This window comes from Anabrus simplex, chromosome 8, assembly GCF_040414725.1.
Source record: "Anabrus simplex isolate iqAnaSimp1 chromosome 8, ASM4041472v1, whole genome shotgun sequence".
Taxonomy (NCBI): domain Eukaryota; kingdom Metazoa; phylum Arthropoda; class Insecta; order Orthoptera; family Tettigoniidae; genus Anabrus; species Anabrus simplex.
Genome location: NC_090272.1, coordinates 87,674,877 through 87,693,821, shown reverse-complemented (window position 1 = coordinate 87,693,821; position 18,945 = coordinate 87,674,877). Strand labels below are relative to the sequence as shown.

The 18,945-nt window shown below is 41.5% G+C and overlaps 1 long non-coding RNA gene across 1 annotated transcript in view; it reads left to right on the top strand.

Moving 5' to 3' along the window:
* Positions 1-18,945, top strand: part of LOC136878817 (uncharacterized) — a 409,179-nt gene that overhangs the window by 44,492 nt on the left and 345,742 nt on the right. Inside the window, exon 2 of the long non-coding RNA XR_010860843.2 lies at positions 1,618-1,714. This is a non-coding gene — a long non-coding RNA (uncharacterized lncRNA). The remainder of the gene's footprint in view (positions 1-1,617; positions 1,715-18,945) is intronic.

Here is an 18,945-nt window from a genome sequence, read left to right as displayed (position 1 = left end):
CTCGTCTTCCTAGCCCGAAAACATATTCATGATTCTACGCTTTTCCGTGTCGGAGAAAATGTAAGAGTGTAAATTATTTGATTATTTTTATTTATACGTTGTAGCGGGTCAAAACATATACGCATATTTCTTTATATTTTCGGAAAAAATACTAAAGAGAGGAAATCACTCTCAATAGTAGTGCATGTATTCATACAATTATGCAACTGACATTATCTGCAGCCAGCTTCTCGATTTTATTTCCCCTTCATAAAAATATACAATGTAATTTCAATATTTCTTTCTTTCTTTCTTTCTTTCTTTCTTAATCTGTTTACTCTACAGGGTTGGTATTTCCCTCGGGTTCGTTGAGTGATCTCACCTCTACCACCTCAAGGTCAGTGTCCTGGAGCGTGACGCTTTGGGTCGGGGATACAACTGGGAAGGAGGACCAGTACCTCGCCTAGACTGCCGTACCCGCTATGCTAAACAGGGGTGTCGATGGAGGGGGGGGGTTAGGGATGGGAAGATTGGAAGGGATGGACAAGGAAGAGGGAAGGTAGTGGCCGTGGCCTTAAGTTATGTACCATCGCGGCATTTGCCTCGAGGAAAAGTGGCAGACCACGGAAAACCACTTCGAGGACGGCTGAGGTGGGAGTCGAACCCACCTCTACTCATTTGACCTCCCGAGGCTGAGTGGACCCCTTCCAGCCCTCGTACCATTTTTCAAATTTCGTGACAGAGCTGGGAATCGAACCCGGGGCTCCGGGGGGGGGGTGACAGCTACTCACGCTAACCACTACACCACAGAGGTGGACGGTAATTTTAATGCTGATATAAATTTATATAATTGTCATCAACGACGCTCACATCTGACTTTTAACCATATTTTAAATATCAGTAGGTACAAGGTCAGATATTTCGAAAACAAATTTCAAGTATTTAAAGCCTGTTTTTAACCTTGACTGCCCAATTTTATATTTTTTCAGCCTATTTAGGTGTCAATTTTTTTTTTATTATTACAAGCCTAAAATAATTCGAGATATACTATCATTATTGCATAACATATATCGTTGTGAAGTTTTGGTCTATATTTTATTATTTATATAACGTCATATTTGCAGCTCGTTCTGTATGTCTAACACATAAAACCAATCTTTAAATATAAACATTTCTTTGACATGAGTAATCATAAATTCTTTCAACTCTCCTAATTTTTTGCCAATTTGCAGATTTGTTAGTTTGCCAGAGCAGGGACAATATTTTTTAGCCTATTTAGGCGTCCAAAACTTTATTAATACATGCCTAAAATAATCCGGGATCTATCATTATTGTACAATTTACAATGAGTGATGAAAAGTAGGAGTAACGAAAGTAGAATTAAAATTGATACTATCAGTAGTTTAGCACGATTCATTTTCGATTTTGGTGAGGTGTGGGTGTGGGATTAAGGCCAGATGTCCTTCCTGCCACTACATGATATTTCATATGTGAAAATTCCAACGTGACTTCGCCTGGATTCTAGCCTCGGCCTTCCAGGTGGAATGCCAGCTGCTAAACCACTACATTAACCATTGATAATATATTCAGTTGATATGGTGTCCAGATGTATATGAGTAACTCTTAGTTTCTTTGCAGGTTCGTGTGTACTCGTGTGCGGTATTGTTTAGTAGTGAAGCGTGGTAGTGACAGTGCGAATAACGTGGACCATTGTGCTCCGTTTCTTCAAAAACTGGTAAGTGTAGCTGTAATTTGATCTAGTTTTCAATACCTTACTAATATAATAAGAAAGTAAGTAGTGTCTCTCTGTACGTTCGGTTTTTTTTTTTTTTTTTTTTTTTGCCGCAGTTTTGAGAGGATTGATTAAACTGAAGACACCCTGCATGTGTCATTCTGTTTGGATTGAATAAACGCTACAACTGTTATCCCATTTTTCATTAAACTTGCCAGTATTAAAGTAGAGACATCCACAATTACCCTGCACGTATTTTTAAGCCAATCTGTTGAGTAGGAAGTGAGAAATAATATTGTTAACTTCGAGAATACCGCCACTTAAACAGAGAAAAGCCAACAGTGAGTCAGCGACTTCCCTCCAGGGCCATCGATACCATGCCCATGTCAACTGTTGGTTTATTGCTAAAAATTGTGGCTGTGTTTGATACTTTCTTACCTTCTTCTTGCTGCGTGGAATCCAAAGCCATCTGAAGTACCTTATACTAGCACCACCCATATTGTTTTGATACTTCTGTTTAGTCGTATACCACACCACTTGGAGCCGCCAGTACTAGACTTTTGTCCCGATCGTGGTGTTATATGGCTACTTCCAGCTATTTTCTACGTGTTGATGGTTTTTCTACACTCCTACTCTCATCTTTCCGAAAACATTGTAACGTGGCTGGGGTGGTAAATAAATACACAACTAGTAGCTTCAACTTCTATGACTAAAATTTATTAGTTACTAATTTTTACACACTACACAAGCACACCATTTTGCCCTGCCTCAACTCTCGCTTCCTCAGTCGTACTAGTTGTTCTCTCTTCCGCTTACAAACTAACACAGTCACACTAAAAACGAAATGGCATATGGTTTTCAGTGTCAGGTGCAGATCTTTTGATTTGAAACCTATAGGCGACCTGCGCGTCATGATGAGGATGAAATGATGATGAAGACGACACATACACCCAGACTCCGTGCCAGCGAAATTAACCAATGATGATTAAAATTCCCGAACCTGCCGGGAATTCCCGGGACCCCTGTGACCAAAGGCCAGCACGCTAACCATTTAGCCATGGAGCCGGGCGCAGTCACACTAGCTACACAGCACACATTGGACACTGTTCCACTACTGTCATTAATACTCTAAGCCAGTTCCACAACACTTGCTGCACATTATCGAAGCCAATTAGTTCACAGCTTGCGCACAATACAGTCTCACATTTCTGTGCGTCGTACACTGTCCGTACACTCACAACAGTCTTCGTTCACTATCCCTTGCCGATCCCTCATCGAACTCTCCCATGCTACACAAGAGACACAACGTTTTCACTTCATAGCGGTTGAACACGGAAGACAGAACAGAACAATAAAATCAGTTGCACGGACAGAATACTCATTGCACTGCACTGCTCACCTAATTCTCAGGTCCAGTGGGTCCAGCTCAGGACTGACTAAACTGTGAACTCTTTGGCAGGTACTTTCACTCACTGTGCTCCACCCAGTGCTCCACAAAAGCACACTCGCACACAGCACTAACTTGACTGGCTACTTGGCCTTCTTAAATAGTCAGAATAGTTCGAAAGCTGGATACACTCAATACATTCTCGTCCCCGAATCCTCTAGAGCAGGGTTTCCCAAACGTTTTGTCTCTGAGGCTCCCTCAGCATATCTCAAGCATATCCAAGGACGCCTTAGCCACAGAACATAGCCTAATACTGCATTCAGTAAACAAAACCAGAATTTTATAATGATACCATGTTTGATTTTATTCCTAAAATTTAGGACTAATGTTTACTTTCTTTAAAAGTTTAATTTAACTTCATTTACACAAAGATACTTCAATCAATCAATCAACCAATCAATCAATCAATCAATCAATCAATCAATCAATCAATCAATCAATCAATCAATCAATCAATCAATCATTCAATACTGATCTGCATTTAGGGCAACTTATTTGAAAAATTCACTTGTTGCGGTTGTTGGATCAATGAGACGCTGGTGCTGTTCAGTGTTGCAAACTTAGCGGATTTTCCGCTAAATTTGGCGGAATCAGAAGACTGTCGGCGGAGAAATATATCATTTAGCGGACAGCGGATTTTTTGGCGGAATTCTAGATTTATTATAGCGGAATTCATTGTTTAATCCATTTTACGTTTTTTAATTTGTACTCCAGCCTGTCTCCGAGCTATTCTGTATTTCTTGTCAGGGGCTAGCAGTCACATGAGGAAAACACGTTATTTGAATTTGATGTTATGAGATCATGGTATCATATTTTTTTTTGCTAGTTGCTTTACGTCGCACCGACACAGATAGGTCTCATGGCGACGATGGGACGGGAAAGGGCTAGGAGTGGGAAGGAAGCGGGCGTGGCCTTAATTAAGGTACAGCCCCAGCATTTGGCTGGTGTGAAAATGGGAAACCACGGAAAACCATTTTCAGGGCTGCCGACAGTGGGGTTCGAGCCTACTATCTCCCGAATACTGGATACTGGCCGCACTTAAGCGACTGCAGCTATCGAGCTCGGTCATAAATTTGTAATGCGTGGGGAAAGGGTACTTACCTCTTAGTTGACGAATGACGACAGATAATGAAACTGAGAGAGTAGCATTTATGTTTATGCTATGAAGGGAGACCGTTTAATGAACTGGCCTGTTCTGTGTGTAGCCCTTGAGGTAGGGGATTCACCTAGTTTGCACCCGGCACTAAAACGCCTACAAGTTTTAGCTCGCCGGTTTGCAGTGAAACTCACAGATCAGGTGAGTGCAGACATTTACTTCTTCTTATTATTATTTGAGATCGGATTTCTTGGCGGAATTTTAGTGTTTGTTTTTTTAGTACTAATTAGCGGATCTTGAAAATATAAGTTGGCAATACTGGTGCTGTTTCCCAAAGGCCAAACGTTTTACAAGTGTAGTCACTGGAAGTTGAAGATCAGCCTACACAATAGCTCTGTTTCTGTACTTCGTTTTCATTTGTGTGAGAGAAGGAAAGATACACTCACGTAGGTATGTTGTTTTGAAAGGCATTAAACGCAGTATTTCCGTTCTAGAAATTGTAGGGTATAGGAGATGCCATGGTCCCAAAAATCAGAGACGTGGAGTTGTGATACGTTTATGGAACTTCCTGGAGCTAAACGTGTCAATGCATCTGATTCTGCACCCATATTGAACCCTTAACTTACCATTCCATCGTTGGTCGGCCACAGCTGCTACAGCAGAGCATTATTGAACTCTTAAATCTTGGGGTCGTTGCGGGAAGAAATTCGGTCACGATCTTAACCAAACGATGCGGTTCAGAAGAGAGCCTAACTACTTGTACAGTAATGAGGAGCAAATATGTGATTACTAACTTTTATTGAATCATTAATTGCACAAAAAATATTTTTTATATAAATCCTTGACCAAAAATTAATTATTAATTATTAAATGTTTCAAACGCAGTCACATTGCATAGCGTTATTTTTCTTTTACAATATCGAAGAATTTTCTTCGAAGAAAATAGGAATCTCATAAATTAGTGGACAGCGAAACCGAAAAAGTGAAAAGAAAGCCTGAAAAATCGGGCACCTATTAATCCAAACGATAACTGAGAATTAATCCACACGTTCCGTGGAAAATCTGACCTTCAACAAGTAGAACGCCTGATTTCCTCTTAATTAAGGTTATCCACCAGTCGAATACCCTTTCAGATACAGAACAACCGCCGAATGGACCCTTAATCGAACCAAATTGACTATCAGTTGCTTTGGATAGGTTGCGAAATATTATTGGAAAGCATGGTGTTCACTACAAGTTAACAGCAGTATTCACAATTGAAACAAAATTCCACCATGTATTGTCATTTCATGACACCCTTAAGTTATAAAATAATCCCGATGCTAAAACGTGCATCACCCAAAGAGCTGTTCAGAAGGAACCAACAACAACACGATCCGCGAGGATCTTACGTTACGTCGTTCTGAAGGAAGAAAACTGCGAAATGCAGGAAACACGTATTCATCACGCATTTAGAAGAAATGCCAAACTCTGAAGTTAATTACACTGACTGACAGTGACAATGCAACACCAAGGAGGAGTGGTTCGAAAGGGATGAAAGTTGGGGGAAAAACAGAGACGGCACGGATGAATAATTGATGTTTATTTCAAACCGATATGCAGGTTACACAATGCGCACGGCATCGACTCAGTAGGATGTAGGACCACCGCGAGCGGCGATGCACGCAGAAACACGTCGAGGTACAGAGTCAATAAGAGTGCGGATGGTGTCCTGAGGGATGGTTCTCCATTCTCTGTCAACCATTTGCCACAGTTGGTCGTCCGTACGAGGCTGGGGCAGAGTTTGCAAACGGCGTCCAATGAGATCCCACACGTGTTCGATTGGTGAGAGATCCGGAGAGTACGCTGGCCACGGAAGCATCTGTACACCTCGTAGAGCCTGTTGGGAGATGCGAGCAGTGTGTGGGCGGGCATTATCCTGCTGAAACAGAGCATTGGGCAGCCCCTGAAGGTACGGGAGTGCCACCGGCCGCAGCACATGCTGCACGTAGCGGTGGGCATTTAACGTGCCTTGAATACGCACTAGAGGTGACGTGGAATCATACGCAATAGCGCCCCAAACCATGATGCCGCGTTGTCTAGCGGTAGGGCGCTCCACAGTTACTGCCGGATTTGACCTTTCTCCACGCCGACGCCACACTCGTCTGCGGTGACTATCACTGACAGAACAGAAGCGTGACTCATCGGAGAACACGACGTTCCGCCATTCCCTCATCCAAGTCGCTCTAGCCCGGCACCATGCCAGGCGTGCACGTCTATGCTGTGGAGTCAATGGTAGTCTTCTGAGCGGACGCCGGGAGTGCAGGCCTCCTTCAACCAATCGACGGGAAATGGAAATTGTTCTGGTCGATATTGGAACAGCCAGGGTGTCTTGCACATGCTGAAGAATGGCGGTTGACGTGGCGTGCGGGGCTGCCACCGCTTGGCGGCCGATGCGCAGATCCTCGCGTGCTGACGTCACTCGGGCTGCGCCTGGACCCCTCGCACGTGCCACGTGCCACATGTCCCTGCGCCAACCATCTTCGCCACAGGCGCTGCACCGTGGACACATCCCTATGGGTATCGGCTGCGATTTGACGAAGCGACCAACCTGCCCTTCTCAGCCCGATCACCATACCCCTCGTAAAGTCGTCTGTCTGCTGGAAATGCCTCCGTTGACGGCGGCCTGGCATTCTTAGCTATACACGTGTCCTGTGGCACACGACAACACGTTCTACAATGACTGTCGGCTGAGAAATCACGGTACGAAGTGGGCCATTCGCCAACGCCGTGTCCCATTTATCGTTCGCTACGTGCGCAGCACAGCGGCGCATTTCACATCATGAGCATACCTCAGTGACGTCAGTCTACCCTGCAATTGGCATAAAGTTCTGACCACTCCTTCTTGGTGTTGCATTTGCTCTGTCAGTCAGTGTAAAAAGTGGTAAATCACTTGAAAAAATATTATTATAAACCGATTTTCAGGTTATAAATGGCTACGTTACGCTTAATAAAATTTCAAGTCCACATGGTAAAATAAAACAACATTATAGAATTCTTTCCTTTTTAACAATGACTACCATCACAGATCCATCTACTTATTGTTTGTCCCAACACACTACCTACAAAGTTATCAATTAACCACACTCAACTACGTATAAAAATGAAAGAACGACAAAAATTGAAAATAAAATATATTACCGGCTGACAAATCGAACCCGCGTTCGTAACTCAAGTCTCACACTAATACGTTGAGTGTCAACACGCACAATATCAAAGCAAAACGGACGTCAGAACGACAAACAATTAAGTCCGTAAAATAAAAATAAAATACTGAAGTTCATTGAACTCAAACACGCATGGCGAACTGTAGTAAATATTCAATCACCGCTAGCTCAGTACCCAATATTGGACAACCCTCATTATCAGGCCATTAGTGATTCCATAATCTTAAGTAAACACCTTCCAGCTGTTGAGGGCTGCACGCAAACTTGGCATCATTATTACTGAGCTAACACTCTTCGCATTGTATACACTACCGCAGACACTACCATCGCTCAAGTCACTTCGCAAAAACATCTAATCTAACACTTGAGTAGGTACAGCTGACATCCCAGACTTATCGTCGGGCCAACCTAATGTCTACACACCCTAATACTAACCTCTGTGTACACATACCTTCCTAACCCTATCGTTGAGCGTGAACTAGGACGTCTCATCATCAGTATACTCCTAGGATAACATGTAACGTCCTAAATCTATTGTCGAGCGGAAATTTGGTCGTATACGCTTCCTCTAGCATATCAGACGAAATCGTAATTTCAAACACACTCTTCGATATTTTAGCCGTAAACCTTGTCGAAAATAATAGCACACAACGAAACAAATCTTGACCCAGAATGAACGCAAGTCGAGAAATGCAACTAAGTCTCTATCTTGTTACTAAAATGTGAAATTGAAAATAAATAACCCGTGGTGAGCAATCCACAACTCAAACACGATCTCAGCATGCACAGTGAAGTTTGGAAAAATAATAATGACTTCCAACACACGTCTGACACTACTTGACTATCGCCAAACAATCATAATCATCACCACCGCAAAAATCCACACTGTATTTTTAGGGTGAAGCCCTCAAATCGCCTACCGTCATTTTCCAAATATTCATATCCATGACTATCCAGTGAAACGAAACCCAGTGAATCTACACAGCCAAACATCGCTTTAAAACGTCAAATATCTCATCCCACAATGTTTCCGATTTAATGATAAATTACCGCCTCGTAATTTATGAACTTTACTGATTGGAATCTTGTCATTACAGTCAAATAACACCAACCGTGTATTCAGAATGCTTTTATATCCTTGAGACCATATTACTCTAATATTCATTACACTGACTTTACGTAAACTAGTCACTTGGATTTTTACACCAAGAGTTACAATCCTCACCAAGAATTGTTTTCACTTGGGATCTTGACTTGAAATTTTACTGTGCCTCATACAATAATCATCTCGAACCAACCTTCTCCAGGTCCCAGTTTTCGGATTGTTGGCGGAATATACTACAGCCTGCCACATAAATCTCGCATTTCGTATACAGCCTGTCTCAAAACTTCTTCCTCGGCAAATATAGCCTGTCTCAAAATTCATTCTCATCGCCTTCCCACGGCGGCATTATATGAAATATACAGGCTTCCTTTGCCTTCAACATCTATACACTCTTATCTCAACATATATAAATTCTTCGCCCTCAATCCATTTTCTTATATTTCAAGACTTTTCAAACCTCAATTCTCTCGTGACAAACAACTTTTATAAAAATATACCCTTTTACTTTATTGTTACTACAACTTTCTGACCTCAAGAATACAACAACACACCGTGATTTTCCATATCACCAACATACACGATGTTACAAAATTTTACTTCCCATGAACAAAACCTAACTTTATCGGATTTCACTGGAATTTTCTAGACACCCGCAAACCTTGTAGAACATACCTGTTAAATCCACTTTTAACATATAAAAATTTTATCCTGCGGTAAACATTATTAATATTATTATTATTTCGACAAAAAAATTCTGAATTCAAGCGATATTCGAAATTAAGACATTCACCACGACTGCGTTATCGTTATCACCTTCCTAATTTTACTCAATTCGGACAATATCTCAAAGAATATTAACACAATACTTAAACTTCGCATATTATAGCTTCTTGACGTAAATTTTACAGCGCTGAAGAGTTTCGCACGATGACCAGAAATATAATACCTTCGCCTGATCATTACTAAATATCAACCCGACACACGCAATGAAAATTGGTTGGGACAAACAACATTCTAACTACAACACTGATACAAAATATTCACAGACCTGTAATCGTAGCCACCATCCTGGATTCTGGCTGCATCTAGCCAGCAGACTTCTTCTATCTAGCCTCCCATGGCTATCTGGGGTGTCTTCTTATAGATATACATATAACTTAAATTGCACAACACTTTACAACGCACTTCCAAAACGTTTAACAGGCTACGAGCACTCTTCTCGACTGGCCCCGTCCACTGTGTTCGCAAGACTGTTCCCTCTCACCCTGCTAAGGTCCAGGCGTTCCAACAGATAAGAAACCAGATCCTGCATCTAACTTCCAGGCTCCTCTTTAACAAACACACACTGAATACCGAGAGAAATTCAATTACTTTTCACCCACATATCTAAACCTTTAAAGTTCCCATTAGCGGCAGCTCAGAAGATTTCTATCATCTTCCACTTTAACAGTATATTTGAAGCATAGACACGGACATGTAATTACTGGGAGAACAAATCTCCACACTTTTCTGCTGACGAGTGACGTGGACTTCGCTGCTCCAACAACCAGACAGAAAATGTGAAATATACGGAGGGAGATTTCTTTTATACCCTATGGGGTGACGCTACTTACACCATGAAGCTTGGTTGTGTAATATGCTAATTCCGCACCCAATAGACCAATTTTCCTGAAATTTGTTCCATAACTTCGGACAGACTTACGATTTTTTACGGTGTTAATTTCATATTTTTTCCCATACTCGCAACAGGCGAAATAAATCATTTCTGCCCGGGCGTTTCGCGGGTTTACTTCATCCATCGGCCTTGGCACGTGTCGCTAATTCGGGAGCCGGGCGCAAACTCTTCTCTAGGCTTAACTGCATTTGCCTTTACCCTGTGGGTCCTGTCTTCACATGGGGTTTAAGCAGTGGCGGCCGGTCAGTACGTGCTACCGGGCTCCAGCACGTAGCTTGGAACTGTAAGGAATATTATTTATGTACAGTACAATTATCCTGGTGCCTTTTCGTTGTTTTGAGTACGATATGAATTTGTGTTTTATGAAAATCAGGACGAGATCTGTCGAACACCTAGCGCCGTTCTCCCGGGGAACAAGGCTCGTGCTCATGTGAAGTGAGCCCTTGCCTGTAGCCTGAAGGAAGCAATACGCAGGCGCAGCCAAGCTTGCAACACTCCCCCTAGCCGGCGGAGTATACCGTAAACCGGGATCAACTTTCACTGATCCCGTTTATAGTTACTTCCTCTCCCGCAAGGGGGTAGAAGTACTCGATATCTCCTGCTACCCGGAGCGCAGCGAGGGATCCAGTCGGCCGTGCTTCTGTTGAACGTGGTAAGCGAATCTGTCACTAGAGAGTAGCATCGTCTGAGTTCGAAAGTAAAGCGTAAGTGGAGGCAATCTATCTCACACATGCTTATTAAAATATCTATCTTCCTTTTGTGTCAAAAATAAGGAATTCGTAGGTGAGTCAAAGAATCTTTGACTGACCCTAAATGTTATCCCGCATTACAATGTAATTTACTCTGGTGGAATGGCTTTTAGTGCCGGAAGTATCCGAGGACATGTTCGACTCGCCAGATTGAGATCTTTTGATTTGACGCACGTAGGCGACCTGCGAGTCGTGATGAGGATGAAATGATGATGACGACAACACGTACACCCAATGATGGTTAAAATTCCAGACCCTGCCGGGAATCGAACCCGGGATCCCTGTGACCAAAGGCCAGCGCGCTAACCATTTAGCCATGGAGCCGGACATTTACTCTGGTAATAGGGGAGGTCTCAATGAATCAGTTGGCAGCTCTTTCAGTTGCTTTGTGCGGTTTTTAATCTAGCGGTTATATTACTGGTGCGTGTTTTTTCTGTCATTGTGTTAGTGCTAAAGTTTATACGAAGATTTATCAAATTATTTATCCACTGCAGTGTATATAAAGTGAAATTAAATTAGTGTTCTTACTGGGGATCTATATTCCCACGATTCTATTTGCACTGATGTAAGTTGCGCCATTAGGTTAGTAAAAACAATATTTCTCCAATGAATTATTTGTCTCGTAGAAGACAGTTGTCGAAGAATTCATCTGCTTCCAAATTAATGTTGTTTTTGTTTGCACTGAGTTATAAATTGTGAGAAAAGTTATATTATTATTATTATTATTAGTAGTAGTAGTAGTAGTAGTAGTAGTAGTAGTAGTAGTAGTAGTAGTAGTAGTAGTACCAAGTTTGAAGTATGCGTTGTTCATCATGGCAATATGCGGATTTAAAACAGCGTATTTAGCTTGTTTTTTTGTAGCACGTAGGACGATTTTTTCACGAGCCGCCACTGGGTTTAAGAATAATTTAGATTCTTTATTTCTGGATTTACTATGTCGCCAAAATCTCTCGCTATGAAGAATTTTTTGAATTTTGGTAAATTGTTTAATATTCGAAGTCCACCGAAGTGTCCCGGTATTTCTCGATCTTGCGGCTTGCTCAGACACGGACAGCTCGTTCCCACGAGACAGCCAGACCCTTGAAATAAAACATGGCTGCTCTCAAAAAGTAGTTTGTAGCTGAAATAAATATTGGAAATTAAGAAGTAATTTTCTCATCGTAGAATTATGGGTTCAATATGATATTTCAACTTATTTTTCACTTCCTCTCTGCCAAGATACTTCGGCTAGTTGATATTCCTCAAGGGAGGACAGTTGATGTTCAGTCAAAGAAAAAATTTCTGATCCATGAGGTTATCTCAACCAGAGGCAGAAAATATGGTTTGAGTGTGGATACTAGCAATTCAAAATGTCCCACAATTACACCACTTAACACTGCTTTGTAGTATTTCTTCTTTACTCCGCAGCTAACTTGTACCGTCCATCAGCCAAATTAAGAGTGTGGTACCTACTGTATGTACAGTAAGTTATACAACAGTGAAAAAATAGTTCCTAAATGTGGTATAATGGTCTATGAATTGTGTGTGTGTACAATAAAATTTCCTCTTCGAGTACTTACAAGTTACATTATTATTGCGAACCCCTTGGATTATCGTGCCCCCTCCCCCCAGGGGTCCGCGGACCACAGTTTGGGAATGGCTGCTCTAGAGGTTTCCAGGTGACACTAGCAGGGGAACCGGCGCTTCTACTGTTGGTCCATCCGTCCTAAGGCAAACGTGCGTACTGTGTGTCAATAGCTTGGTTAGCGGACGGGGCCAAAATGACTCGTTCCTCCTCGCTTCAGACACCGTCACAACATTCACCTTCTGTCAACAATTCAACAGAAACCAACATGATCCAACATTAGTTTCCAGTGTTCATCCCTTATGTAAATGGCCATGCCATTAATTTCCACACATGCGAATTCGCGACCAAAACTAGTGTACATATCACTAGCTGCTGTTTGTCCGTAGTTGACGGGTTAGCTTTTATAATTGCAGCAGCAGTGCCATCTAGCGAAGATGAGTGCCAGAAGAACAGACAGATCACACTTCAAGTAACAACAAGAGCCAGTCGGTGCAATGTGTTCAGGGATGTTAGGGCATTTAGGCCATCGACTTCCAACGCCTCTGCATCCCCAGCCATTTATGATTTTTCCCCTTCTTTCCTTCACGTTTTCTTCTCATTTCGATAGTCCTACCCAGAGGCTAATGACCACGCGGTTTTACAGATTATAAAAATAATCACGACAGTCAATCACCATCATCGCCAGTTATTTCGTTACCATGACGACTGAAATAGGGACTTGTGTACTTCATTCTTTCCTTGAATTAGCCATGGTTCTCGGAAATTGTTTCCCGTACCAAGAGGTTTCTCTGCTTCCATGAGGTTTATTGCTAACCACGCGGTATGTAATGTATGGTTCATTTTCGGTTCGTAAATGAAGAAACATCCTCCTCCCGCCCCGCTATTTGAAATCTAAGACAAAGCATGCATGGGGTTCCTATAAAGTCCTCCATGCCATTCACGATGTTTAAATGACACCTACGCCATCATAACTGTTCGTGACTCACTGTTGTCGGTAGTGTTGTTTCAGGCACCAGAAGTTTCTCTACTCCTTTGAGTTTTATTATGAATCAGTGTGTCACGTACCAGAAGTTATTAGAACATGCTTGAAACAGAGGAATGTCATGGTAGGAAAGAAAGGTGTTGAAATCCTTGGCCACTTCCTGCCACTATTCAGGCAGGTAGCTGCAGAAACGTCCTTGAATATCCGTGCACAGTTTCTGTCAGATAAGTTCCTATTAAAGCAAACCCACACTAAAAATTCAAAAATTCTAACATCTCTTCGAAAATTACAACACTTAGCAGACGATAAGGCCGGCTTTCTTTGAATCTAAGCTATCTCCTGCTGCATAGACTCACTACTGACCCGACACTGTCAAAAGAGTATAGCAAACATATATGATATTCCACTTGAGCACTGCATACGCCCTATGGAAGTGAATAGATCACTGACATGTCTACACAAAGATCACAGATTGGTGCAGTTATTGAAGAATGATTTTACTCTCCAGTATCCTTCGTCTGTTAATATTTATACTGATGGCTCAGAAATACCAATAAGCGGCGTAGGATGTGCATTCTACTGTCCTGAACAACATGAAGCTCGAGGTTTTAGTTTGCCAGAACATATTTCTGTCTATGGAGCAGAAGCTATTGCCATTATAGTAGCCCTCAAATATGCCAGACGATTCTACCGTAAAAGTATCACTATCCTTACCGATTCACTGAACGTCCTTTCCACACTATCTATGCCGCTTATCGTCGAGAAACCCAATATATACCACATCAGTATTATTCAAAAAACATATGAACTACAAAGTTGCGGTTCCAGAGTAAACTTCGTATGGGACCCTACCCACATCGGGATAACACATAATGAATACGTAGATGCCTTAACGAAGGAAGCATGTGTCAGTGGACAGGTCATGCATACTGCCAGCAATTTCATGGATTATACAGTGATTATAAACAAAAGTGCCTATAGTCAGTGGACAAAGAAGTGGGAGGAAACAAAGAGCCATAAAAGTTAATATTGCTCAATGATCGAACATAATTCCCCGCGACGTCTTGGTTTGTACAGTGGAACACTCAACGACGATCATCTCGACAATCACTCGAATGCGATTCAATCACGCAAGTTTTAGAAGTCACCTTTATCGCATCAACGTTGTGGAAACACCATACTGTTCATGTGATGGCCAGTCGATTCAGGACCTAAATTATATCTTTTTTTGCATGTTCTCATTACCACCAACAGCAAATTGTTTTGATTACATACGCTAAGCAACAGTTACCTACCTGTGTAGGCACCCTACTGGCGACTAAAGACGAAAACGTGTATAATAATATTAGGAACTATGTAACGGAAACTTGCCTACAAATTTGACTGTTTTTTATATGGATGTTTATGTGATTATAATGTGAAGAAGTGCAACATATATGAACCAAAATGTGTCAATGAATTGTAATAAATTGTAAAGTTCAAACCAGCATGTTGTAATATCCAGATGGCTGTTTGGTCTTACACTGACCTAAAGCCAAATATTTTTTAAACCCCCCTTAGCTCATGCGGCACTACAGTGACTCTATATGTACAGTGCGGCCAATGAGTGCTTCATTCTGATTGGTTACGCCATATTTTAGCCAAATGTCCCGTCAGCTGATTTAAACGTATATATTCCGCACGAAGTAAGATGCGCAGTGCCCCTCTTGCGGTATTGCGCTTAACACATTATGTCACAAGGTCGTTCGCAATACGCCGTAGCGTGCCAGCAGTATTTTTCGATGTAGAGAAAGCTTTTGACACTGACTGGCACGATAATTTAATTGTTAAACTCCTGGAACAATACCAAGTTTCTCATTACCTAGTCAAAATTATCTAGTCATATTTGACAAACAGGAAATTTTACGTTTCCTGTGAGGGACAGCAATCCACCCCAAGGGCACTCAGAACTGGAGTCCCACAGGGCGGAGTGCTGAGTCCCACCCTCTACGGCCTGTATGTGAACGATCTTCCAACACGGGATGGTGTAGAGATTCAGCAATACGCGGACGACATAGCCGTATATATCGGTATGAAACGTAATGACCATGCCGTCCGGCGGCTGCAACAATGGGTCAATTCCTTTAGGAAGTGGTGCTACCGAAACAAGGTGAAAATAAACGCCACTAGAATCCAGGCGATTGTTTTCACGAAGCGTCGGCCTAGAGTTGATCATCTTACTATTAATAACGTACCCGTGTCATGGACCAACAAAATTAAATATCTCGGCCTAACAATGGACAGAACTATGTCCTGGAAATACAATATAGAACAGGCCCATCAGCGTGCCACAGCACGGGTGAAAGCTTTGGAACCTCTGCTAGGAAATAAATATATCTCTACTTAGCATTAAAAGAAATATTTATCTAGCATGTATCAGGCCCATCCTGCTGTATGGCTGCGAGGCCTGGGGCTATATTGCTAAAACTTCGCTTTCCAAATTACAAGTTATCCAGAATAAGACACTTAGAATGATGATCAGAGCACCATTTCTGAGATCTAACATTAGGATGCGAACTGAACTTCGTATTCCGACTCTTAGATCTCAGATAAACAAGATAGTAAAGATGACCAAAACTAGAATCCCCTCTAGCAATTCAACCGACCCTGGCATCCTACTCTTAAAACAGATCATGAGGGCCAAGAAGCCGCGGACTCGTCTGAAGCTCCGCGGCCCTTGGATCACTTATGATCTGTTTTAACTTGAAATAAATCCCATGTTTCGGCCTTTTCCAAATTAAAATCGACTTCTCACACTAAATACCTCAAAATTAAACCCCTGAAAGGGCCAGTTTGTTAAGAAGGCATTTCTCTGAAAAGTATAGCTCTCTGACCCCACTAAATTTGATTTCTTTCCGCAAGCGAAGAGGGTGTTTCAGCTCTGACGGGAGGAAATACCGCCTCTCAGCCAGATTGTTTTCCCCCCGCTAGTGTGGCAGACCAGAGACTTTTCTGACTCATCGGCACTCCCCTGAAACAGATGAGAAGAGGGGCATAGTTTTCGCCTCGGGACTCTCGTGGAATTGCCCTAAAAGAAATCACTCTTTATGCTATTTCAGCGAAGTACAGGCTACCTATTTTAACTTGAATGCTACCGAAAATATGTTTTAATTAAATACCGGGGATTATTTAGTATTATTAGTTTCGAAATGTGTGTTAATTTACTGTACGTATTTCTGAGGTCTAAGTTGTGAAGAAAATTACGCCATGTTGTGCTTACGGATGTAGGACGAGGTCTGGAAAGGGTTTTAAAATGAAATTGGACAGTTTCTTAGACGTTCGCAGCAACAGTAGAGTTGGACAAGGGGTTAACTAGAGCAGAATTTAACACAACAAATTTTGAAATGTTATTTATTTCCTTACTTTTCTAATTTAAAATTGATAAATAGAGAATCTGAATGAATAACAACACTATTAATGAGCTCGTCAGCTTTAGCAATAACGAAAATCAGGTAAAAAATTTACAATTGTTAATAGCTTGGTTGATTTACATAGAACAGAGCGTTATTGCTCTTGATAGGAACAATATTTTACAAAGAGCATGTTTTGCTCCGATCATTTATGCAACATAGGAGTCTGAGCTCCAGCCTCGCACAGGCATCAGTTTCTTGTGGCGCACTTAAGTTACACCTGACAATCCATCGGTTGTCCTGAATTAAAATATTTACACCAAGTAGCCTCGATGTGGGCTTATCTATTGCTGAACAGTTTATAACTTACTGTTCCTAAAGGGAACTTCGCACCAGAAGCAATTACAGAATAAACAGGAGCATGATTGCCCATACTAAATGGCCTTAATGTAAAAAGAAAAGGTTGAACATGACTGGCCATAAACAAAAGGCCCTCTTTATAGAAATAGTTAAAATCCTAAGTGGGCTTATGGCCCAATGATACAGAGGCTAAACCTATTCTACACCGGAGTGACTAAGTAAGAAATATTAAAGCCAAATGTGATTAAAGAAACTTAGAGGTTTTGAAAACTGTAGTCCCCCATGCCAAGTTGGAGTCAGAAGGCCAGCGCCTCAACCTTCTGGGGCACTCTGCCCGGCACCAGCAGAGAATTATACATTAGTGATTACATCCCTCCATTAAGGATTGGAGTCAGGAAGGGCACCCGTCCGTTAAACAGAGTCAAAGTGACGTAGTTCTCACCCACAACCCCACAGTTGTGGGAAGAGCTATATAAAAATAATGTAATGATACCAGTAATAACAATGTATTAGCAAACAGAATTAGTCCGCACATCACGGGGATCGAACCGCGGGTGGTCGGTAACAGAGTCCTGAATACAAGTTCTTCGGGACCAGGATAACTGCTTGTTTTCACCGAGCAAGAAGTAGTATTTTCTCAAACTATATATGTACAGTGTGGCCAATAGAGTCACTGTTTATTGCATAGTGATACCAGTAGTTGATTGTTCATTGCGGGGATCAAACCGTACCCATCATTAACAGAGCACTATAGCCTACACAACTATCCCGGGACCACGGCAGTTGCTTCTTCTCGCCACTAAAGATTAGCAGATTTTCGTTATTATTTATATTAGTACCACGAGCTGAATGGTACAGTATAGTATGTTAACTTATACTGTGTTAACATAAATATGGAGCTAGCTAATACAATTTTGTCTACCCATCGGTTAATTAATCATAATTACTGTTTTGTATCTTCTGCATATGTTAAGATTATATCCATACCGATAAGTCATACATAAAAAAGTAAATTTCGATGTGTAATTTGATGATACTGCGTTGTGTATTCTGATATGTAAAACCTTGTAACCTGGAATATGGTAACGTTAATTTTATGTCACGTGTATAATAAAGTAAATGCTATTATAGACCAAGCTACCAACACAGAATTTCCAACCTCTTAAATAATTGTGACTTGTATAGCACGTATAAATCTAAATTTTGAAGTCTTACGTCAGGTAGTTAGGCTCTTAATATGACAAGTACTGATACACATAGTATGAGCAAAATAAATAACATCTTAAACCATTGAACTAGTATATTTTTTGTTGAAACAATGATAATAATATCACTCTCCTTCATCTATCAGCTGATTGAGTACTTGGCTAAAACTTGGCGGCTGGACGGGACTTGGCCACACTGTACATAATAGTCACTGCACGTGGCGGAGATGAATGGCAGCTGCAGAGACAAAGCACATCACAACAAACCATAGCCAATGTAATGTTATTGTTGATCAGTATGAGCTTTCGGTATTGTAGACCTTCACATAGGGGAGATTACGAAACATCATCACTGTTTCATCTAACCAGTGTGGCTTTGTTAAAAACAGCTGAACAACAGACGCCACCCATGCACTTGGTCTGTTCATGGAAAGACACAAGGAGAAAAGGAAG